Here is a 26,967-nt window from a genome sequence, read left to right on the forward strand (position 1 = left end):
GAAGAGTAGTGAACAAGTAAAGCAAGTGAGACAGACTTCTTCTAAGATGGGTTGGGGGGCTGCCCCTGAGAACATTTTGAAAAGAATGGGGTCAAATAGTGCATATTAAAAGACAACTTAAACATCACTTTGCCACAATGCCATAGTCTCTGAAAGGACACTTTAAGTATTCAAGTCCTCGAATGGTGGGCTAAGCCAATGGAACCAGACACTCCCCTGGAGTCAACACAATTTTTTCAAAATGTGCTATGTGTGTCCCAATATATAAAAAAAAAACCTCCATTGTGCCAGGGCCAGCATTCTGTCATGGATGCTCTCTTATGCCAACAATTACAAACAATATACCAGAGACAGAATGTTTGCTATTAATGCCATCAATATACCATGAGGGACACTTACGTCAAAAATGACCTCAATATGTCAAAGCCAGCATTTTTCTAAAGGTTCCCCCTTTCATGTGCCCCAGTTGCCCTCACTCATGGCAACAATTACCTCCAATGTGATAGTGCCAGCATTTTGACACAGATGCTACCATGCCAAGAATTTCCTCAAGTATGCCAGCAGGTGCCCTATATGCCAACAATGACCTCTCATATGCCATTACCAGTATGTTATCATTATGTCAAGAACTACCCTCAGAACTAATTACCTCTATCATATCAATTCCAGAATTATACTGTTATGCCAACAACTACCTCCAGTATGCCACTACTTTGTCACAGATGCTTGTCATGCCAAGAACTGCCTCCAGTATGCCAGTGCCAGCATTTTGCCATGGGTGCCTCCATCAACAATTACCTTTGGTATGCCATGGGAAACAGCAGTCTCACAGGCATATTAACCCAATCTCACTCATGCTCACTTACGTCCACTTATTCTCACTCACAATCACTTATTAATTTTCACCAAATTGTATTCACTTGTTCATTTTCACCCACTATCTTGCACACACTCTTACTCCCTAACTCTCATTCACTTTTACTCACTGACTCACACATTCTCACTCATTCACAGTCACTCAAATTCACTTTCTCTCACTCAGTCATACCTTCACTAACGCATTCCAAATCGTTTTTTTCTCACTCACTCACTCATTGTTTCCCTTCCTCATTCTCACTCACATTGATTCTCACACTCTCTAGCACTCATTCACTCATTCATTCTCTCACTTGCATTCACTCTTACTTGCACAGTCTGACTCACTCATACTCACTGACACTCAAACTCACACATTGTAATCGACTCGCACTCACTCACATTATTATTTAGACACACAGATACACACGCACCCTCTCTGACACAAAAACCAATGTTAACCAAAAGCAGTTACACGACATACATTTAAAAACATTTTTACCTACCTTAGGTGCCGGGAAAGTCCCATTCCAGCTAAATGTACTCCATTTTTTATTACACCTATAGTGAATAACATAATGTTATTCACTATCAGTGTAGAAAACAAATTGGTAGAAAACCTGGAGAGTGAAGCCCCAATTGACGCCATAAGGACAAGCAGCTTATGTGTTCCTGGCACTTATTTTGACATCACTAAGGCCATGGATCACAAAGAGCAAGCCAGAGCCAGGTGTCACAGCTGCAACCCCTGGTGACCCCTAAATGACATCCATCTCCTAGATAGATAGATAGATAGATAGATAGATAGATAGATAGATAGATAGATAGATAGATAGATAGATAGATAGATAGATAAAGGTGGAGACTAGAGTAGATGGAGAAAATGGTGTCTACAGTACTCAGACTTGCAGTAGGTTGCGCCGTGGCTCGTGCCATGAGAATTATTTCACGTGCAGTTACACTGTGCATGACTATGACATGGCTCACCCCACCCTGAACCAAAGAAGAAATTAAGGCCAGGCATTGAGGGCAGGCCCAGACGATCCTTCCAATTTATTGTCTGCGACATTGTGCTGACTATGTTTAGATATCAATACAACGTATGGAATCGAGGCATTTTTAAGAATTTGGCACACATTATTTAATTTGGTGAGGTACTGTGAGACACCTTCCTCCCTGAGGACAAACACTTTAACCCCAGCTGAGGACAGAGGGATACACCTCACACCCACAATGAGTATAAACGGCAGTGCAACGTAGTCACCTGGCAATATGTTAGACACATTTAAAAGAGACAAACCGAATGAACAAATCAATAGCAGAAGTGATTGCAATATTGGTAATCAGAAAGACTAGTAGTACATTCTCTTGGGTAGGCAAACCAAAGACAGGTGCTTCACTTACATTGGACTGCTAGCACCCATCTGACATGTGTGCACTCACATAGAACTTGCTTTTTGTAGTTTATGGGGGGGGCTGCAGGGCCTTACGTTACGCCACTTGCACCATAGTACAATGGTGCTTGCATTGGCGCTCGGCTGCAGTTTGTGTACCAGTGCTGGCAGAAAGGACAGGAATGTGCTGTATCTTGTAGATACTGCACATTACTGCCCTTTTCTTGGGACAGAGGGCAGCGCAGCTCAAAGGCTTGTGGCACTGCCCTATTCCAAAATATTTTACATGTGCTGCATTCCACAGCACACTTAGAAAGAGGAAAAAAGCCTTAAAGATGGCCTGCAACGAATGGTGCAAGGGTGCCTGCATTGACACTAGGCTGCACTGTATGCCAGCGCAGGGAGAGAGCTTGGATGAGTTGTATCTGAGCAGCGTATTCCATCCCTCTCCATGTGATGCAGCACAGCGCAGCAAGATCTCTTGCTGCGTGGCACTGCATCACATCTTCGTAAATCTGGCCTGTAGTCTATAGCCCAATCCAGTAAATTATGTGTAACCTGTGGGTTGGGTCTGAGGTGTGAAGGTACAGGCCATCAGTACTGTGCCACCTGGAGGGTTCTCTGTGAGTGGCTCTGCTGTCTAAGGCCAATGTTTGCACGTTCTCTGGCCCTCGAGGGATGGATTTACCACTGTGTGGGGTCCCAGCCAGCATGAACCTCAGTACCTTTTAGCATCTCTAAGACATGAAGGATAGATAGCGTTGCTGTGTCATTTTGAATCTGCAAAGTAGTGTGAATACGATATAACTCTACTGTAAAAAAAAAAATAGTTTGTGTCTGTAAGACCTGTATAACCTAAGAGTTAATTAACTATCTATAGCCACAGACACAGCATTTGCCTGCCCTGCGAGATCTTCTCTAGGCGAGTCAGGGGGCTATAAAGGGAGTGGGATGGTGGGTTTCTCAGCCTATGCCCTGAGGGGGTGATGTTTTAATACACAGCAGCTTCTCTTCAAACACTGATCATAACCATCCACCTCTGAGCAAAACTGCAGTCCCTACACACCCACGACCTCTACTCTTGAGGTGCTCAAGATCCTTTCTGGACTGGAGTCGCATTTCCTATTTTACATGAAGCATGTAAAACATGAAAAGAGACCCCAGTCTAGACACCTACCTGCAGGCAGCTGATCGCACTGCCCCTAAAACTAATTTGTGGATTTGGACTCGCCTGACTCGACTCTCGGAAAGTCACACTGTCACTTACTTGTGAGGCTTGCACTGCAGTTTAGTTTGTGGGCCGGCCTCCCGCCTTTCTTTCTCCTCTGACTCTTGGCCTCTGTAACTAGTCTCACCCTAGTCAAACGTGCACAGTGCGTCACTCACCCCTGACATCAGACTCACTCAGTCAGTGCCCCCGGCCCGCCGGACCTGCAGTTTACACTGCGCATGACATTCCAGAGTGCTGTGCCCCACCCCGAGGCTGAAGACTAGGAAGCTGCAAGCTGTGCAGCAATTTATTTATGTGATTGGACTGGAGCAGGCGGCAACAGTTAAACTACGTCTACGTCCCTGCTCTATGAGACTGACTACTGGTGGTACAATCTAAACGTTGTTTTAGATTGTTTATTTTAATTTAACAAATTGTGCTTGAGTGCAGTAAAACCAATGGAGCAACCGCTGTGTGCTGAGGGGGCCCCTCGCCTGAGGGCCCCCCCGCAACGCGGGGGCTGCGGGGGCCTTTGTTACGCCCCTGCCCGGGGCAGTAGGATGGACGTAGCTGATGCCTCTCGTCCTCCGCCACATGTAGGGTCTGTTTGCGGAGGTTTTAGCCTCAGGTAGCTGCCAGAATCCGATATGAAATAGCGCATGGACCGAGAGCTGAGACGGTCTACGTCTGATCGGCCTTCTTGCCGGACATGTCCCAGAGATTAGGTTTTACTACTACTATTAAACAAAGTCTTTTCGATATGAAGTCCCCCCATCACCACAATATATTTATCTTCACCATAAAGATGTGGTACATCCCATAGAGACTGTTTTGCTAGAGCAAAGAGAGGTAGGTCCATTTAAATAATAGGTGCTTGTCCGGGATTGAAATAATGAACAGACTCTTTACTGACTTTTATGTAATGCAAGGCATTGGATGTAGAATGAGCACTTTCTGTGAACAGCAGCAACAATGCAGTTGTTGACAGTGGTCTATTAATAGCTGGTAGCTATGATGCATGATTTTGGATCATCTGCTCTAATGCATTGGACTTACACCTTTAAGCCCTGTGCTGGGTGCTATTCTTCTTTTACTAATCATTTGCTCCCCTCCTAGTTCGCTATGTACCAATTATTGTCTTATTCTTTGTTGACCCCTTTTGTTTGTAACTGTTTTGTTTGGTATTCCTATTTGATGCCAGTACTGCAATTTTTACCTTCCTTTCCCTCCAATTGTGAAGCGCTCGGATATCCTTCAGGATCATGTTTGTGTTGTATAAAACTTTATAAATAAATACATAAACAAATCCCGAACAAGATATTCTTTCATCAAAATAAATATTTCCACTCACAACATTGAGCATTACTCTTTCATGGCAAATATATTCATAGGTGTTAGCAGCATCAATTAGATCACTTTGGTGATCAAATTCAAATTCAAAAAAGTTTTATTTCGATATAAACTGTGATATCATAAAAGCATACATTTGTTAAAAAAGAATGGATACATAACACAAAACAAATATAAGTCAAAGGAAGCCAGTACAATGTCAATTTCAAAGAAACAGGGGAAATATAGAAAACTCATTTATACATATATATATATACAATCGGAGTTAAAAACTTATTTATCCTTAAAATCTTGTACATATTTAAAATTTCTAAAATACATATAATCAGTTTATAAATTACATCGAATTCCTAAATTTAACCAGAAGTTTAAAAAATGTAGCTAAAATATAGATCACTGCCAGGGTTTCCATCCTTTGTAGTCTAAAAAACGCATCTCTACATGATCGGAGACCCCACTCCTTAAGAATTGGTTTAAGAAGGATCTTTCTAGGAACGTGATAAAATTTGCAAAATAAAGTGCAGTGCAGGTTAGATTGAGGGGCGAGATCATCACAGGGACAAGGTGACATTTCTTTCGACCAATCATTACAGTTTGGGAATGTAATTAGACGAAAAAAAGAACCCAATCTGAACCTTGAAAGAAGCATTCTGGCATAGCAATTAGTGTCACTAACAAGGTACAATTGTAAGCCCTGTTCCGTTGTAATTTGTTGATAGGCTAGGACTGATTTTTTCGTTTTTTCAGCGGTCCATCTTTTGTTCGCTAGGTGGTCCATAGCCATTTTGCGTAACACTTTCCTTAATAATATTTCCATGCTAGATGGGTTTTTAAAAAACTCAGGATGGCCAATATCAATCATCATTTTTTCCACCACACACAGCCATTTAATTCGCTTTACACCGTCAAGTTGTAAACAGTCAGTTATGGTATTGCGATTAAAGGCTGTCTCTGGGGTTATCCAAAGCTTATGCCATAACAGAATGGGTTCGGTCGTTATAATGTCAGAGATATAGGGGAGACCAAGTTCTATATGTATAAAATAGTTAGGTGTTGATTTTGGGACCCCCAGGAGGTATCGAAGGAAACGATTCTCAGTTTGTTGGATAGAAATTGGAGAATTTAGCCTTATAAATAACAATCAGCTCCTTAACGGGTCTACCCCCAATTTTAATTGCAAAGTTCTGCAGTGCTCCAATCGCTTTGGAAAATGCTAATCTTCTGGCTTTGATTGCAGTTTCAATTAAACAAAAGAGAGAGTAAGGGATTGAATTCACAAAGGTGAACGGAGAGTACTCCTAGTACCCTGGGTATCAGTATTAAACAAACATAAGAGGAGTACCATCAGAAACTGCTCAGATAATGCGGTCTGAGTGGGATGACTGAAAAAAGAAGAGAGTCCTTCCTTTGTTTATAAACCCCTCACTCACCGACCTGGTCGGTGACATGCTTCATCATCGGGGTCCCCCCTGATAGCCGAATGCCATCAGGGTGTGCTGCGACACCTGGATTACACTGGAGCTGGTATTTGTGTGTGTGAAGTGAGCAAAAAATGTTAAAAATTGTCCTGGTATACTTGTGTGAAAAATGTATTTGCAGGTTACTGGACAATATTAAAATTAAGTGTGTGGATACAATAAGGTATATTATGACCGTGTGTATCGCTTATGTGTGAGGTCTACATTTTTCAACCCGTTTGATGGATAATACCGGGTTTTCGTCAGGACCGGAGGAAAATGGGTGGTCAGGGCACACTAACGTCCTGCCAATCCCTAGATTCCTATACACTACTGACAAAATCTGTCAAAGTGAAAAATTGAGAGACTCAAAACCAAATTAGTCGAGCTAAAAACAAAAAAGACTCCTATTTCGGGTCTTTGAGGCTTCACGGGGTGGAGGGAAGGTATTAATCTCAAAATACCATATTAGTTACGTTGAGGTTCGGTTGCATTGTACCTACTCGCCTCTCCGTGCCTCCCCTGCAGTTTGCCAGGAGCATTTCCTATGAAAACTAATCCCAAGATAGGGAAATTGATCTATTGTCTCTATCTTTCTGCCTTCTATGAAAATGGGACAGGGTATTTTCTTTACTCCCTGTCGGCATGACATGGAAAACGATTTGAAATGTTAACCTTAAGTCCCTTTTCCCTCATAAAAAGTGTAAACTTTGAGACGGCCCTTTGTAGGCCCAGGCTGGTCTGGGACATAATTGCGGCATCGTCTGCATATATAAGGATGGAGACAGGGCGGCCCTGGACTAAGGGGTAATCATAGTGAAAGCTCCTGAGGTGGTCGCCAATCGCATTTATATAGAGGGAGAAGAGCAGGGGGGCTAAGATGCACCCTTGTCTCCCTCTTGATGGAAAATCTTGGCGAGCACTCCACTCGTTGACCAAAACGCACCCTTGCTCCTGCATCCTTATATATTTCCTTAATAAAATTAAGGATTGGAGAGTCCAGACCAAGATCCTTTAACGTGGCCCACAACTGATTGTGATCAACACAATCAAAGGCTGAGCTCAAGTCAATAAAAGTAATAAAAAGGTTCCCTTTTTTGGCTTTGATGTATTTTGAAATTAAAAAGTATAAATTCGGTGATCAACTACTACAGAAAGTATTGGAATGTGAATATCTGTATTGTTCATTGAAGCTGGTTCAAAATTTGTATGCAGTACTGGAAAATGTTTAATCTGTTTTGGCTTTGCCATAATAGGATTAATCACCACAATACCATGATCAATTTGTTCTAGTTCTCGCTCTGGGTTTTGTGCCACAGTTATTGCTGTCCCATTAAAGGAGTCTTTTGTTGTCATGGAACTTGGGTTGTGATCTATGTCATCAATAATTCCACTGATGAGTACTTTCAACTTCAGTTTTGGTGGAACACAAATTGATCACTATCATATAGTGTGCAAATGCTATTTCCTAAGTCAGTAGATATTTGCAAAAGGCTATCATAAGAAACACAAATACATAGATTATGTAACTTGCCTATACGTCTCAATTTTGTAAATTACTATGGATAGAAAGAGCAATGTATAGGGACAGAGGATTTTTTTTGTTGCTTTTATGTCTAGGAGCTGAAGAAGAGTCTGTTCTTGAACTATTTACACTGCTAAACATCAGTAAATTGGAAATAGGCTATGCTATATTGGTAGTGGCTGTTTCACAGGAATACTGATCTCTTTTGTCGGATCTATCATGTATCCTTTTAACAAGGACAAGTAGCGATTGTGGAGCTGATCGTTTCTACAGTCATCCCCAAACGTTCCATTGAAGTTTTCAGGTTTCTACATCATGTCCCATCTAACAGTGTCTGACTTGTCAATGCCAAATACTAATGCAGATCCTACATCATCTTTGAAAGCTAACAGGACATCTCTTCCTTCATTGTATGCCTTTGAACGTCTTGTGTTTCTGAGAATTCTCACTTTTAGTCTCATCGAGTTAACATGGTGGAATCGAGCTACTAGTCTGGCCATTTGTGTTTTAGAATACATTGACAAATGTCCCGAGCGGCTTTTAAGAAGAACGGCCATTCGGCATATTGACAACATATTTGTTGTTTTAGAACTCCTCGTTAAAATTGGATTATTCTTCAATAGAGACAAAATATTAAGGCATTCTTTATTCAATTGTTTTATTCTATTTATTTCTACTAAATGTGTCCAAATACAGGATCACATAGGCAGCAAAAGAGTAGCGTGATATGTAATGGTCGATATTTGAATATATGTTGACCAAAGTCTGGTTTCTGCTCTAGAACCATTTAAGCAACACTGAATACATGAAGAAGGACTACTCATTCACAGGATTTCACAATAAAGTATCAGTTATTTAGGTAATGGAGTATATTTATTATATCGCCTTTTTCAACATTTAATAGCACGTGCACGGGTGTGGTTGAAAGCACAGAGTGTGTTTTTTATCCGTTTGGGATGGCTCTCTTCGATTCTCATCTTCTCTTCCCCTAAATGAGTTCGTCTTGAAACGTTATTTTTTGCCGAATAAACAACACTATAGAAACGATTCTGGCTGGTAGGTTTGAGCACCAATGCATTGAAGCTCTGGAATTTCGTGGTTCTTGTCATATGTATGGTCTCGGTTTCTTTCTGTCTGTTTTGGCTCTTCTGGTTTTTGTTTGGAGTGTGGCTGCTTTCATGGCAAGTCACATTAATTGGTAGGTGGGAGACATGAATGGTGACATGCCATGTTTTGTTCTTGGATTAAGGGTATACATAGGATAACTTCATTGTAAAGAAGTTAGGTTTGCACTTTGTCTGCGTTTGGGTTTTGGGTTGTACATTGATTGAATATGCTGTGGTGTCTGTATAACATGTTTTATTGTTATTTTAACAGCCCTGAGGAAGCCCGTTGTGGGTGAAACGCGTTGGCTGTGTGTATCGAGATATAAGAATAAAGAAGATTTCTCCACACTCAAGTCTCCAAAAAAACGTCGTCATTTGATTGCATATTATATGCTGTTTAATGTGTGCCTCCCTTTGCTTGTTGTTATAATAGTTTCTAGGTCTTGTGGCAGTGGACCTATAGCGGTGGGCAAGGTTTTTGTTTTAATTTTATGTTTTGATACTGATAGTGATCATGAAGTAAGTGCGGTTGTAATTAGTTCCCTCGCTGCCATTGTTTTGTTCAAAAGTGGAATCGAGCTACTGTGCTCTGCTTGTGTAAAAGTTTACTAAGTCACAGAATTGAAAAAGTAATATTTATGATGGAATTCAGCATCCTTTACGTGTGTATCATCCATAGCCAATTTTGCCATAAGTGCTGTATCTTGAACTAACTCTGCAAACTGACAGACATTAGCATCCACATCGTCTGTTATCACTTCATACATGACAGATGTATCCAAACTTGTTTTAACTAGTCTACCATACAGACATGCATTAGTATGCTTTCTTTTCTGAGCATGATGCAGCTTTAAATTGTGTTGGACGAACCCATTATATGTATGGTACAATCACTGGTTGTGTATTAATTTGGGCCCACTGGGTTTATTTATTAGACCCCTCACACATCTACCTAGTTGTTGTCATTCTTCCTTATTGGGGCCCCAACCAGGTGGCTGAATGCCTCCCAGTTGTGCTACAATGCCTGATTACAGCGGAGCAGGTGTTGTGCAAGTGTATAATGTGATGGGAGTTAATATTAACTCCAAGAGTCCTTGCCTGTGAACTTTTATTTACGGCGGCTCAGGAAATGGTTGAAAGTATGTGTGGTGCAAATAAAAAGTAATGTATTATCTATTGTCTATGTGATAGGTCTACATGTTTCAGCCCACAAGGGAAATGTAAAGTTGGGCTTTCTTCAGGACCGGGTAATAAAAGTGGTGAGTGGCAAAGTGTGTAGAGCCACATGAAAAAAGAAGAGGAAAAGTGTACCTACACACATGCCAAGGTGTGTGGACAAAGTGTCTACGTACTTGCGGATACTTTTAAAAAGGACCTGTGGGAAAGGAAGCATCACAAAGCATATATACACATTATTATTGAGCAACATATACATTCCATTATTAAGCAACATAAAAATGCAATCTTAAGTGCTATAGTCATACATGATGACTAATCTGGTGATTGTACACTCGATCATACATGGTGGGCATGCTGCATGCGGAAGTTTACAGCAGCTTGTAATCTTACCCCTAGTCTTAGCATTGCTATGAAGCTGTAGAGCTTCTCGTGAAGAGGAAACTAGGTGATGGGCAACCTTGGGGTGTCACGATGTCATCACGCTATAGCTGTAATGAGCCAGCTGTGACCACGGTGATGTACAGTGCTAAGGCGCTCTAATGTGGAGGCTGTCCGCAGTGAAGATCGTGCTGTGCGTGGGCATTTGAGCAGTGACCGCACACGTGAAAGCCGGCACAAAAACATCATGCAGAGCGCGCGGAATTAATCGCTATTACAAACAATGGAAGCGGTGATTGTTTCCAATGGCAACACTGTTGAAAAAGTATAATTACACTATGGTCGAGTTTAGGCAGCTGATCAGGGCTCGGGAGGAGTTCACTCCTATGTCAGCCTCTGGGGAAAGAAATATTTGAGTGACAGATATGTTAGCAGGAGGATCGTAACTGGTCACATGTGTACGTAAGAGGGGAGGACTGAATGCATCTGTGTTGTCGTAGGATGCTGGGTCATTGGACATTGATGCGTGGATGCTCCCAGTGCGCTATAGTTGGCCATATTGGAATGGAAAGAACACAACTAGGATGACGAACCACTTCCTTGAGACAGGTCATACAGCTAATGATATGCGGTGGGTCATCATAGAAGCACTAGACCCTAAGTTACCGAACATCCAGAGCCGCCTACTTTGTGCTATTTCCTTTCCCACAGGTCTTTTTTAAAATTGTCCGTATGTACATAGACACTGAGGTCACACACCTTAGCGCGTGTATAGGTACTTTTTTCCTCTTCTTTTTTCATGTGGCACTACACACGTTGCCACTCACCACTTTCACTACACAGTCCTGAAGAAAGCCCCCTTTAAATTTCCCTTGTGGTCTGAAACATATAGACCTATCACATAGACAACTAATAGATAATAAATTCTTTTTTACTTTTAACCATATCCTGAGCTGCTGTCAATAAAAGTTCACAGGCAAGGACTCTCAGAGGTATTTTTAACTCACATTACATTATACACTTGCACAACAACTGCTCCGCTGTAATCAGGCATCATAGCACAACCGGGAAGCATTCGGCCACCCGGTTGGGACCCCAATGATGAAGCATGACACCAACTAGGTTGGTGTGTGAGGGGTCTTTTAAACAAACCCAGTGGGCCCAAAATATTGCCCAACCAGTGATTGTACCATGCATATAATGGGTTTGTCCAACATTGTTTAACTTATAATTACATTGGGGATATGTATGCACCCTTTTCTTTCCCTTGCTCTCTCATTGTTTTGACACACAGCTTTTACATTGCCACACATTTTAAAACGTGATGTATAAAACATTAAGTTGGTAGTCCTTGAGTGCTGCTCAATAACAGAACCATCATTAAGCCATTCTAGTTCGATATTCATAGGTATGCATTCCGAGTCTTTAAATTCCTTCGGGTTATAGTCAAAAACCCTATATCCAGACCCATATTGCTTGTGTGTAGCCTCTGATGGGCTAATAAGTCTTTCTGAAGTGCTTTTGTGAGAAGAACACAGACAAAACAGTTTACTGCAACAACATCATCATGCTAGACAGCTTTACCAATGGTTGTTCGTGTTGCAAATATGTATTGTCTCAACATGCTACTAAATTTCAGGCATTTCAGAAGACATGTTGACACTGAAAAATATAACGATGGATCCTAATAAATGATACATATTAATAAATGTTGAGTCATGTCAATACATATGAATATTTACATTACAATTATAATAGATTTGAATTTTAAAGTTTTCTACTTGATTTTGAGGGCCATTTTACCTTTATAATTATGCCTTTGCAGTCTAGATCCAACATGGACATGCACATGACCTGCACTGATGTGAATACATGAACCTTTGTGCCAAATTGGAGGCAAATCAGAAGATTTTAAATTATTTTGTATATTAGTTGGCCATCTTGGATTTTAATGAGGCTATATAACATCATAGGCAAGATCTACTTGGAGAAATGCTGTAGTAAAGTTCTGTGAGGCGAGAGTACACTTCATCACAGGCCATGGGTCTAGGGCCTGGGAGGCACCTCTTAGAGGCTAGGACTCAATCTCACAGGCTACACCATCAGAGTCCAAGTTCAGTAGCTATGGTTAGCCGTGCTCGCAAGGAGGGCGGAGGGATTGCTATTATTTATAAAAGAGAATTCTCCTGTAAATGGGAAGACCTTGATTTTCCTAGTTGCGAAGCAGGTCTTTTTAAACTTCTTCTCTCTCCCTCCTTTACGTTGACAGGAATTCTTATTTACCGTCCTCCGGGTTCGGCTTCGGTCTGGGCCTCTGCTCTTCCTGAGCTTATTGCCCCTTTGATTTTACAATCCACTAACTTTCTTATAGTTGGTGATCTCAATATTCACTTTAATCAATCTTCATGTCCTATAAGTACGCGTTACTGTTGGATTTAGCCAGTTTGGACCTCCATCTTCATAATTCCGGCCCCACCCACAAAGCCGGTAATTTATTGGATCCCCTTATTTTGAATCTTAACTGTATTACCTATCACTCTTCTTCTCCTGTGACTTGGTCTGACCATTTCATTCTTGATTTTTCAATTAAGATAACTAATGACTGCTCCTTCACGGGTATACACCATCACAAGGCCAGTAGGAATTGGAAACGATTAGATAAAGATAAATTGTACGCTTGCCTTGAAATTTCCAAACCTACGTGTCCCATCATCACCACAAAGGAGGCGCCAGTCATCAGCCTGCGGTTGACTTCTGCCCTAGACTCTTGCCTTCCAAAGCAGAAAAATAAATCTCAGATCCATCATCCTCCGGCCCCCTGGTTCAATGATGCACTTCGCCTTGAAAAAACTCACTGTAAGGAACTGGAGCGCATCTGGCGCTCCAATTACTGCAGCACTAATAAAACTAGATATAAGGCCGCTTTGCGGGCATACCACTCTGCCTTTGACACCGCCAGAGCTAATCATGCCAACACTACTATAATTAATGCCCAAAATAGACCTAAGGCCTTGTTCAAAGTGGTTAAAGATCTGTCAGGCATGGCTTCTACCCCGAAAGACCCCTGTCTGGATTCAACTCAATGTAATGCCCTGGCAACATTCTTTAGGGAGAAAATAGATAAGATCTATGCTATCTTTGACGCCATCCCCACTTCCATCTCCTCGCCTCTTTCTCCCACTCTTGGGTCCGGCGCTGTATCTAATTCAATTCCAACCTCCCCCGTAATTCATTCCTGGGAGCTAATTTCGCTCTCACTTTTTCAAAAATATCTTAATGAAATCAAATCCGGTTCTCCTCTTGATCCTATGCCTCCACAAATACTTCGCACTTTGGATCCTACCATACTTCAGATCATTCTGAATCTTTTAAATGCTTCATTGGCTAAAGCTAAGGTCCCTAACGAATGGAAACACGCGATGGTGGTTCCATTGTTAAAAAAGGCCAACGCGGACCCAAACAACCCCTCTAACTTTCGTCCCATCTCTTTGCTTCCTTGCTACTCTAAGGTTCTGGAAAAACACGTTAATTCTCTTCTCACTACTTATGTTGAATCTTCTAATCTTCTTCACTGTTCTCAATCCGGGTTCAGGGCTGGCTTCTCTACTGAGACCACACTTCTTGGTGTGTCGGAGACCGTTAGAAAACAGGTGGACAGTGGGGAGACAGTGGCACTCATTTTGTTAGACTTGAGTGCCACTTTTGACACCGTCTCCCATTCCATCCTGCTGTCCACCTTGAAATCGATGGGTATTGATGGTTCCGCCCTGGCCTGGATTGCTAGCTTTCTCTCTAACCGCACTTTTCAAGTCTTCTCTTCTTCGTCTGCTTCTTCTGTCTTTTCCTCCCCCCACGGTGTGCCCCAAGGATCTATTCTTAGCCCTCTTTTTTTCAATCTCTATGTGAGACCTTCCTGGCAGAGCAAGCAGGCCTCACGATCTACTCTTACGCAGACGATACACAAATCGTCTACTCGCTTTCCACCAATAAACACCTTCCCACGTCTTCCTTGCAATCTGGGTTGGAACGAATTGCCAACTGGATGCACAGTCATAAATTAAAGCTTAATGGAGATAAAACAGAGCTACTTTTATTCGGCCCGCACACTTCGCTCTGGGGCCCTCAACATTGGCCTCTCCAGATGGGCCTGTCTCCAACCCCTTCAACCTCAGTTCGCAACCTCGGGGTTCTTTTTGACAACCAGCTGTCATTTAAGCAACACGTCGTAAAAGTCTCTGCCACCTGTATTACCATCATTAGGTGGCTGAGAAAAATCACGTGGATGCTTCCAGCTGACACCCTGAGGACAGTAGTCCAGGCTCTTGTCACCTAACGCCTGGGCTACGGGAACATTCTGCTTCTGGGTGCTTGTAAGGAGGTATTAGAGAAACTCCAGGTGGTCCAGAACATGGCAGTTCGCCTTCTCTGCAACTTGCCTGCTAGGTCTTTGGCCTCTGTCCATCTACGTAAGCTGCATTGGTTGCGCATTGAGAGCAGGGTAAAATTTAAAGCTCTCTGCATTATGCACCATATTAAAATGGGTAAGGCCCCTAGATACCTTTCCTCTTTAGTTCAGCATTACGTTCCCTCCAGTATGCTGAGATCCTCCACACAAGACAAGTTTCTGATCCCCCGGGTCAACAGAGTCAAAATGGGCGGCCGCTCGTTTGCTCTGCTGGCACCTTCCTTATGGAATTCTATTCCCCAATCCTTACGATCTGAAATTTGTTACTGTACATTCCGAAAAGGAATCAAGACATGGCTTTTTAATTCTTAAATTGGTGCTTGGATCCCCTCTAAACCTATCTCATTCTCTGTTTTTCTTTAGCGCCGGGAAACCTCCGGGTAGCTGCGCGCTCAAAAATGCAATAATAATAATAATAATAATAATAATAGCTAATCACTTTGAAGGTGCAAGCTTCCTTAGCTTTTATGCCCAAATAATATTAAGAGGAGCCTAACCAACTAGCCCTTAGATTCCACTTACTGGTCATTGGAATACATGGGAGCAGGTCGAGCCTCTGCGGTTTCTTGTCATGAAGTCGACAGTAGGAGTAGCACTTTGTCTTTCTAAAGTCCTGTCTTGCTAAAGCAGGTGCGCCAGGTGTTGTTTTCCGTGGTGGATTCTTCCTTTCTGAGGTCCACAGGTTCAGCAGGTGCAGTCCTTCTTTTGCTCTTTCTGAGTCCTGCAGTATTTTGAGGCTGGGAGGCAGTGGTACCACTATTATACCAATTTTGAGTTTATGGGTGTGAAAGACTCCCTAGCAAATGGGGCTACAATTTGCACAGGGCAATCCATCTCTCTTGCATCAATTCCCATATGGTTGGCACTAAACAATCCCACAGTGCATCTGTCTGCCCAAATTAAAAATTTGGGGACTTCTTTCCTGGGTCAGAGATATTGACACACCCCTCAGATGTGTCCAGTATAATTAGCCACCAGACAGTTAAACCGGCTCTGCAATGGATTTCACCCCTGCGGAGGAGATGGGAAAGCTAAACTGTAAGATGGATTTGCCTCTCGGAGACGGTGGCTGCACCGAAACTGTCAAATCTGTGGCCAGAGCCCTCTGGCCATCCTGCTGGAGAAGGTCACACCTCCTCCCACATTTAGACCTTCCTGGGAGCTCTTACAGTCTCCTAGAAGGAGGGTAACAAGCTGTCTCATTGGACAAATACTGTAGTTAATAAACAATTGCAATCGGAAAGTTGGGGCAGTAAAGAAGCAACTTTCTACTACTTCAGCAAGAAAATCGGGATTAATGTAACAATTAATTTGATACACTAGAGTATTATCTTTAGTGGTACTAAATGTAAATTAGCACTTAATGAGTGAGCTAGTGTAATCCCGCGTTACCCAATAGGACTTCCAGTGAAAACAACAGTTTCAAGTTTTCATTGTTAGGGTATGTAAAACATAAAGGAACATACCTTTCTTTGTAACATGTAGTACCCTGCCTTATGGGCTACTAAGATCTTCCCTAGGGGTGACATATATATATTAAAAACAAAGGATTTAACTGGGCAAAAGGGTTTGCTTTGCCATGTCAGATTTGCAGTTAAAAAGCTGCCTGACAATGCTACAGTAACAGAACTAGAGCCATGTTTTCACTTTGTGACTACAATGTAGACACAATAAGTGTTGCAGTCTACTAGTAACATTTAACTTGCTAGCCATGGGTACACTTTGTACTATATACTAGAGACTTATAGGTAGGTTAAATATGCCAATGAGGGATCAGTTAATTACACATATCATTTTGTACGATCAGAGCACATGCATTGGGGTCTGTTCAGCAGGGCCCAGCGAACTGCAGAGTTGAGTAACCAGCTCCATAAAGCTAAGGATCTAGCTGGTGACCTTACAAAAATGAGGCACTTACTTACTTCTGAGCAATCAAGAGTCCCTAGACCGAATACAAAGGGCAGGCAGGGAGATACATGTATTTGATGTATTCAAATATGTGTTGTTTAGTGAGTGCTCAGTCTCACTAAACGCAGCGCTTGGCTTTACCCAGCCACAGTAGATAGGATGTAGCACTAAACACAGCTCTTGGCTTTACCCAGCCACAGTAGATAGGATGTAGCACAAATTTAAGAAGTAAAAAGCTAGGTTTAATTTTTTTTCTTTTACTTCAGATAATGGTAAATGAGCGAGTGCAGGTTATTGCACACTGACAATATTCAGAGCCCCAAGTTCTGCACAGAGCAGGTGATGGGAGTTTTATAGAGCATCTGGAACTTATTTGTGAAATGCCTGTGTGGGAATCTAGGTTGCTGGTTTAATGTGATGTTAACCTTGTTCAGGAAACAGTCACAATCACTGTCAGGGTGAACCACATAAGTCACTAAATTAATTTCTGCTTGACCTTCTGATGGCTTCCAAAACCAGTTTAGAAAAATAGAATAAATAGTAATAAATGATTTGACATCAAAATAACACAAATCTAATCAGCAGAACTGTGTCGGAGGAGAAGGAGGTGTTGTTCAGGACCCACTGAATAATGTTGCGGTGACGTTCAGACATAGTCGCTTTTTGGGAAGTCAACAATCTCAAGCAAGATTAGGCTGCATCCAATGAGAGTTCCACAAAGCTTTATACCCTTTTGGCAAAGCACTGCTGAACAGCAATTGCAGCTAAGGAGAAGAGTGTATTGGAAGCAGCTGCAAAGTCAGGCCAATAGACAATGCACCTTGGGCAGAAGACGAGCAGGTTGATCCCAGTCTCCTCTCAGTTATCGGAGCAGTTTCTGCCAAGTACCAAGTTTTTCTTTAGCTATCTAGATACATTTGTCATTAACTGGAGGGGCACCACTTGGTGGGAATAGAACTCACTCAGGCTGGATCCAGGTGCGGGTTCAAGATAGTTGGAGCCTTTTTCATCCTGGAGGTTCTGATCCGGAGCCCATCCAACCAACCCTTTGAGTCACTGTGGTAGTCCTGGGTTCAAGTGATGAAACAGGGCTCAAGTGATGAAATAGGGGTTAAGCAGCTGGTTAGGCCTCTGAATGTTCAAGGCACGCTCCATCCAGCAAATCAGTAATTTCAGCAGCAGGAACACAACCCTGTAAAGTACACAGCAGGCGACAGCAGCAGACAATCCTACTCCAGGTCCAGAAAGTGAACTGAATAGTGGATTTGAGGGTCATTCTTTATACCTGGTGCCTTTTTTGAAGTAGGAAAAATGTCTAGAGAATTTATTTTGAAACCCTTGACATTTTCTGCTTCCTCTGCACTGGCTCAAAGCTGGCTGCATGAACAATGCAAGGCTGACAAGTCCTTTTTGTGAATGCATAGTACAGCCTATTCAGTTGGAAGTGGGGCTGTGCCCAGCTCCTTTCCCTTCCTGCTATTGTGTGGGTGTCTGGGAGGAATAATCAAAGTCCAACTGACAACTACACCCAGTCATGCGACCTAGGACAGGCTGCAGACACTAAATAGTTATGGCAGGAAAATGACAACTTTCTCAAAGTGATTTTTAAATACAAGACACCTCCACATCAAATTCAGCATCACGAAAAACATAACGTGTCTGATTTTTCTTGATGTAGAAATCATTCCATATGAACAAAAATTGATGGCCAAACTGCACCGTAAATGAACAGACACTAATACAATTTTACATTACTGGAGCTCCCACCCAAGGAATCTAAGTGACAATCTCCCATATGGGCAACTGCTACGAATCAGAAGAAACTGTGCAAGAATAGAAGATGTCATGATCAATGCAGCAGTATTTTCTGACCAACTGAAAGAGAGAGGCTACCCCAGGAAAATGCTTAAACATGAGACCAAAAGGGCACTGTAAATGCCACAGGAAGAGCTGCTCACAAAAACATCTAAGAAACCCCTTGAAAAACTAGTTTATGTTTCCACATTTGGCTCCCATACTGACAAATTGTGTCAGATGATTTTGAAAAATTGGCACCTCCCTCCACAACGGGAATGTCCATTCAAACGACCATTGTTTGGAATGAAAAAAAGTAAAAGCATTGGTCAAAACATTATATGGGCAGAACTGGTATCACGTTTACAGAAGAAGGATTTAAGAACAAAATGGAATATGAGACCCATTGAGGGTCACCATAAATGTGGCAATTGCTCTGTATGAAAAAAAGACTTTGTATGGACAGTGCTAGCAGTACTCACGCAACCAAAGAAGTATATCTCATTCTTAAATTCATTTGTACCCAGAAAGGGCTAAATGAAATATCAGAATTATCAAAAGCCACAAACTAGGGTCACACTTCTAAATCCAATGTAAAGTGCATCACCACACCTTAAAGGGGGAGACGAACTACATCACCCAGAAACCACCAAACAAACAATATCTTGTTTCAAAGACAGAAATCTCAAAGAAACGTTCTGCAACCGGAATATTGGAAACACAGCAAGCAACATGTAGTGAGCATGTATCCGAAATGTTGGAATCATCCTTAGTTACAAACCATTGTCACGCTTCTAAATTAAACAAAAAGTCTATTAGCATACTTTATAGTGGAAGGTATCACAAACAGTGGCAGAGGTCGTGCTACATCAACCAGCAAGCATCAAACTAAAAACTTCCTGTTTCGAAGATAGAAATTCCTAAGAAAACACCTGTTAAACTCTTCGCGTAAATCGACAAGTAAGTGCTTGAAAACTCAACAGCTACATAGTATTTATTGCCTCAACGAACAGGACACAAAAATGAACCTCCATTGCTTTTCAATTACAGATTAAAAATTCTCCATGGTGACAGAAGGACCTCTCGTGTCACAATGTTGTAGTGTCCTGTGAGACACGTTCTAGTGTCCCGCAGGAAGCTGTTATCCCAGCCACTCCCTCGAGGGCTGGGCACACTGCAGCCACACACCAATCCTTCATGGGTGCCACGAGTGATGTGGCCCCATCAATAAAAGGGCCAGAGTGCACATGCTTGAGGCTAGGTACTGCTACACAACTACCTGGGCCTGTGTCAATCGTTACTGCAATGTGGGCCTGAGGCCCAACAATACACTGGCGACGAGCGGGTCTGACCCCGCGTGTGCACCGTCTGCTTCTCGATTGTGCCCAGAGACGATCGGTAGCCCGAGGCACCTGCACTAGTGTGCCTTAACAACATGAACCTACCTCTGCCAACCTACTCACATTTGGGGCTGAAAGAGGAAGGGAGAGGTGCTGCCAGACCATTGAGTGACTCCCTCAGCCACTGCCCGCACATCCAGCCAACACAGAGGCATCAGCAATGAGCGTGATTGCAGCCGGCAGAGAAGGACGAAGCCCCTCCGGCAGGGAAAGCATGCCCGGTCTGCGGCGACACTCACTGTAAGCACCAGGCTGATCTTACCCTAATGTGACGGCCAAACTCTGGTAGTGAGTGGAGGAGAGTGTCGGAGCTACAAAGGCAAACCCCGCCCCTCCCGCAAGCGAACTGCGGCTCCGCTATGCTCTGTTGCTGAGGCCCCTGTAACCCTCGTGCTATGCCTAGAGATAGCCAACGACACGGCCTAGCAGTACCTCAGCGCCACCACTCGCACCACCTTTTCACGATGAAGACTGACTCCAGTACCTTGGCAGCTCCTGCTGGTCAGAGTGCATGTGTGTGAGGAACTGCTGCCTGTCATCTCGCTGCCCCAATATGAGTAGAACTGAGGTAATAAATCTTGAATACATGACCTTATGATATTATTAATAGTTAGGCGGGGATAGTCTAAAATAGGGGTGGCGAAGGCTATTGTGAAGATTCCCTGATCCTATTTAGTGGATCAATATTCGGCAAGTAAACGTGAAAGTGAAGTGATACAGAGAGAACAGATTTTAATTTGGTTATATCTTTTCTTAGATTGGATATTTGGTTGAATCTAGAGCATGATATTAATCTAGAGGAAACTATGGATATTTAGATGACTATTGATTTCTATTGCATGAAATTAAGCATGATATTTTAATTTCCATAATAGTATGATTCCTTTGGCATGAGATCAGATAGATATTCACACAAAAACAGGGTGTACTATATACTTGGAGTGGTAATGCTATCTTTCTATCTTCTCTCTATATAAACCTATACACTATGCGGAGCTAACACACTTTTAGGTTGTATGCCTTTACCGGACACCACTAATTTTAAGCCATAAGTAGATCGTGTCAAATCTCACGGGTACTGTTTATTTGTTGCAGCCCTGAGTAAGTCAATGTGTTGTATTATCGCACGACGAAACACGTGTTGGCTGAGAATAAATACGGAGGAAATTTGAAACCTTGATTGAAGAAGATTTGGATTACTTATTTTTAGTTACTGAACAGTGACATTTGCCAAAAGACATTTGCCTTTAAGACATATGCTTTAACTTCAGAGTGAAGCAATAATTGTGTGCTCGGAGGGTATTGGTTTAGTTTGGTTCTGCAATTGTGGGACTTGTTGATGTTGGATACACATCAACCTTCTTGATGCACCATTTGTGATATATTCTGTTAATATACCCTGATAATATGTTGTAGAGCGCCCACTAGACTATTAGTATCCATTCTGTTAATTTATTTAGTTAACTGTTTGTTTTATCCCCACAGGTTGCACTAACACTTTGTTTGTTCCTCAATAAAGTTGGGGAGGAATGTAGTGTCCTGCGAAACATGTTCTAGTGTCCTGCGGGAAGCTGTTATCCCAGCCACTCCCTCGAGTGCTGGGCATACTGCACCCCCACACCCATCCATCACGGGTGCCACGGGTGACGTGGCCCCGTCAATCAAAAGACCAGAGTACACGTGCGCAAGGTTGATTACTGCTACAGAACTACCGGTGTCTTTGTCAATCGTTACTGCAATGTGGGCCTGAGGCCAAACACTACAAATGTAACAACTTAAAGTAAGCTTCTGAGGCTCGATTCTCATTTCTTAAAAACGCTGCCATTAGTGGGTATAACTTTAAACACCTTAAAAGAAGCACGGACATAAAGTAATAATTAAAGTAAGCCACTGAGGCCAAATTTTTTTACTTAACGCTTCCATTCTTAAACCTTAACTAAATGAGTAACATTGTTCCTCTTCACTATTTCAGATCGTCCACAACCCAAACAGAACACAATTAAAAAACAAACTGGCAAGAAAAAGCTTATTCATTGTCACAAAGATTGTTTTGCATTTAAAATTCAGGTTTCCAACACTTTGTGAAACAATGAGTGTAAAGTGATATTGAGAAGGGTCACAAGAACATTGATTTTTATTTATGTTTTATTATCAATTTCAGATTACACTGTGTTATTGCCCTTAAAATATTCCCAATATTGAGACAGGGATTTGAAACACATCAGCACTTACCTACTTCTGTTTTACTCCATGACAGAGATTGATTAAAGTGAGCCCAGACCCTGTAGCAGGATAATGATCATTTATTCATCCCCACGGATTCTAAGCGTACTCCCCATAGCAAGCAAATCTCCAAAGAGGAAATCAATTTGATAAATTACAAACTGGTGTTAATTTCCAAATGGCTGCAGTCATTTTCCTTCGTATTGTTTTATTTTGTATTGATTTCAAGCACAATTGTTTAATTTGACAAATGTACAGTTTATGAATGATGTATTTGATCTTTTGGATCAGACTTGTTTTAATGTTATAATCAAAATGTTTGAATAATGGTCAAATAATTAGGCCAGGACCAATGATTAAAAATATTGTCTTTCAGTCTGCATAAATAAATAGCAGCATGGTAAAAATGACAGCCAGATTTTATTCTTTGTAAAACTTTCCAAAAGTAGCATTTTCATAATTTTAACTTTAAAATCCGAATTTACCATTAAAGAGGATTTTTAATTCACATTTCGCAGAAACCAAGCATGACATTTTTACCTGTTCCAAATTAAAAATGATCAAGTATTAAATGTAATAAGGGAGCTCAATGTTATCCAATGGGAGTGGTAGCTCTCACGGTAGTGAAAAACATATTTAGGAGTTTTTCACTGCCTCGTCATGTAAAACCTAAAAGTATGTCCAACCTTTTATTTACAATGCACTCTGTCTTATGGGCTACCTAGGGCTTACCTTTGGGGTGACATGCAATATAAGGCGTGTTTAAGGCTTGGCAAGGGGGTTATAATGCTGAACAGAAAACATGACAGCCCTCAAAAAAACGCCACCCGCAAACACCACCAGTTGATCCGCGCCACCAAAAGGACAACATTCAAAGAACGACTGGACAACAACACCCACAACAGCAAGGAACTCTCCAGCATCGTTAAAGAGCTCTCCAACCCCAGCAACAACGACATCACACCCTCGCAAGACCTCTGCAACTCACACCCCGCAAGGTTGCCAACATACACAACAGCTCCGGCGAACAGACCACGCACCCAACCACCGAACCAGCGCCCCCATCACCACCTCTGCACCTGGAACTCGGTCAGCACCCAAGACACCACCCGCATGATGAACACCATCCACTCCGGCTCCCCAACCGACCCCTGTCCACACCACATCTTCAACAAAGCCAACTCCATCATCGCACCTGAACTCCGGGACATCATTAACAGCTCCTTCGCATCCGCCACCTTCCCGGAGAGCTGGAAACATGCCGAGCTCAGCGCCCTCCTGAAGAAACCCACCGCAGACCCCACGGACCTCAAGAACTTCTGCTCCATCTCGCTCCTCCCTTTTCCTGCCAAAGTCATCGAGAAGACCGTCAACAAACAACTCTCCGCTTTCCTCAAGACAAACGGATCCCTCGACCCCTCGCAGTCCGGCTTCCGAGCAAACCACAGCACCGAGACCGCCCTCATCGCAGCTACTGACGACATCAGGTCCCAGCCCGACAACGGGGAAACAGCGGCCCTCATCCTCCTGGACTTCTCCGCAGCCTTCGACACCGTATGCCACCGCACCCAAATGCGGCGCCTCAGCAACACCAGAATCCAAGGAACGGCCTTGGAATGGATCATCTCGTTCCTCGCCGGAAGAGCCCAGAGAGTCCACCTCCCCCCTTCCGATCTGCGGCTACCGAAGTCATCTGCGGCGTTCCTCAAGGATCCTCACTCAGCCCCACCCTCTTCAACATCTACATGAGCCCTCTCGCAGCCATCGCACGCCAACACAACCTAAACATCATCTCCTACGCTGACGACACCCAGCTGATCCTCTCCCTCACCAACGACCCCGCCACCGCCAGAGCCAGCCTCCGGGAAGGAATGAAAGACGTTGCGGCATGGATGAAGCTCAGCCGTCTGAAACTGAACTCAGGCAAGATAGAAGTCCTCATCCTGGGACCATCCCCTCTGCGCTGGGCCCTGCACCCAAGCCCACGGACCATGCACGCAACCTGGGCTTCATCCTGGACTCATCCATCACGATGACCAAGCAAGTCAACGCCGTCTCGTCATCCTGTTTCAACACCCTGCGCATGCTCCGAAAGATCTTCCGGTGGATCCCCACCGATACCAGGAAGACGGTCACCCAGGCCCTCGTCACCAGCTGACTGGACTACGGGAACACCCTCTACGCTGGAACCACAGCCAAACTCCAGAAAAGACTTCAGCGCATACAGACCGCTTCTGCCCGACTCATCCTGGACATCCCTCGTCACAGCCATATCTCTGCCCATCTGAAAGACCAGCATGGCTCTCCATCAGCAAGAGGATCACGTTCAGACTCCTCACCCACGCACACAAGGCTCTCCATGACATGGGCCCCAAATACCTCAACAGCCGCCTCACATTCTACACACCCACCCGCCAGCTCCGATCCGCCAGCCTCGCTCTCGCCGCCGTCCCTTGAATTTGCAAAGCCACCGCCGGAGGAAGATCCTTCTCCTACCTGGTAGCCAAGACATGGAACTCCCTCCCCACCCCCCTACGGCTGACCCAGGACCATCTCTCCTTCAGGAAACAACTCAAGACCTGGCTGTTCGAGCAGTAGCGATTCCCCTCCCTTCCAGTGCGAGACGCTAGCGGGTGAGTAGCGCGCTCTACAAATTTATTTGATTGATTGATTGATTGATTGAATCAAATTGGCACACTAAAATGCATTCAAGCTGCAATGGCAGGTCTGGGAAATATTTTAAGGGGCTACTTAAGTGGGTGACACAATACGTGCTGCAGGCCCACTAATAGTATTTAATTTACAGGTGCTGGGTGCATGGTATATCACTTTACTAGGTGAAAATAAGTTAACTAAATATGCCAACCAGGTGTCAGCCATTTTGACCATGTTTAAAGGAGAAAGAATAAACTATTTAGTACAGGTTATCAGCAGTAGAACCAACAAAACCAAATTAAAAAAGAAATGGGAGGGTGAGGGCAAAAGGTTTTGAGGGTGACCCTGCTGAGATGACCAGGGCTAACAGTCTGTCATAGACATGTTTTATGATTGATGAAAAGATCTAAGAAATTATTTTTTACCATACAGAGAGAAACTCTATGCTCTCAGGTGAGGAGAGACATGTGTCTATTTCTTCAATTTGAATAGTGCTCAGCCTCCACCATTTTGAATCAATTGGAGCTACAAAGCAGTCATAGAAAGCATTTCCAGAGTTAGTGTATGATTGTATTCAAATATTAATGATGACTCTACAACAGAAGGACAAGGATGGAATTATCCACCACATGAAAAGAAGATGATTTTGTAGTGCAGCAGGGTGCAGATGTTCAAAGTAAGTTTGAAAGAAATCATGGACCTTAAATTCCTGACTATGTCCAATGGGACAGGAGGTACACCCAGAGAAGAGTGCAAAAACGAATATTACAGCTAACGGGTTGCTTCTGAATAAATATATCTTTTTTCTACATTAACTTAGCAGAGGTTTTTTCTATCCCTAATGGGCTGTTTCCAAAGGTTGCAAAAGGTTCACTTATTCACCCATGAGGTTCCTATAAATTACAAAGTATATACCTATTTTCTACATATATGTCAAAATTTATAATAAAAAGTCATACCAGCCAGAGAACCTACATATAGATTAAATGGCAAGAATTAAATGGCAATACCTTCCAGAACGCCCTATTGGAATGGATGTTGAGCATATATAAAAGAATATAATTGCATTGTGTTGGGTCCCACTAGCATTAGGCCTGTCTTGTGATCAAGAATCTTCAGTCTTAATACTTACCCTTAGTAGAATGTTGGGTTGGAATGCTGTGAGTATGCTGCAGCAGTTGCTGTCTTCTGTTTACTCTGCTCTTTGTGGTAACAGTAGGTTTGATACTATACTTTACAATACCTCAGCTGTGTTGCCTTTTTACACAGCCAGAGCATAATCAGACGAAAAAGGTAATACAGGTGTAATTTTGTACCCTAGCCCAAAACATTTCTATCAAGGTAAATAGCAACTTTGAAATTATTTCAACTCCTTTGTCACTTAATTTTTTTAATCAAGTGTGGATGATACGTTTGAAGTATGGTTTGCTTTTCTTATATCAAGCCTGTTACATGGAGGCTCTACACAACAAACAGTATAAAACACTGGACGCACCAACCTAAAGGGTGACTGCTGGGAAATTAACGCTTAACTAAAACCAAAATTGAAACTTATCTGTAAAAATCCTTTTCTGTTTTCTCTATGGATGGAATTATAGCTCATCTGGCCCAGCGACACCAATTTGTAAGAAATAAGTGACAGGGCCCTCGTCATGAAGCCACTGCAAATTGCAGCACCCATTGCCAGTCCTGCCAACAACAGTACCTACACAGCTACTAACCATCACTCTCCTACAAGTTTAACAGTTCAGACTAATCAGGGCCCCCAAAGCTGTAATAATGGCTTGGGCGACAGGCAGAAGTCATTTTGAAGTACATTGAAATAATAAACAGCTGTTGTTATGCTCATCCATAAATTAAACAAAGAGCAGACTGTTATAAGTGTCGGTGTTGAAAATGAAGTGCCGGTGCTGACTCATGATGTGTTCAGTTTCAAATTGGTGCATAAAGATGTTGGCGTACGTCAGCGCTGCACAATTTCCCATGGATGTTCCTGAGCAAATTCAACAGTGACAAGGATGAGAATTTGAAAGTGCTACTCATGGAGCTTATGCATTTCACGCTGTTT

This window comes from Lissotriton vulgaris, chromosome 4_1 (assembly GCF_964263255.1).
Source record: "Lissotriton vulgaris chromosome 4_1, aLisVul1.2, whole genome shotgun sequence".
NCBI classification, from domain to species: Eukaryota; Metazoa; Chordata; class Amphibia; order Caudata; family Salamandridae; genus Lissotriton; species Lissotriton vulgaris.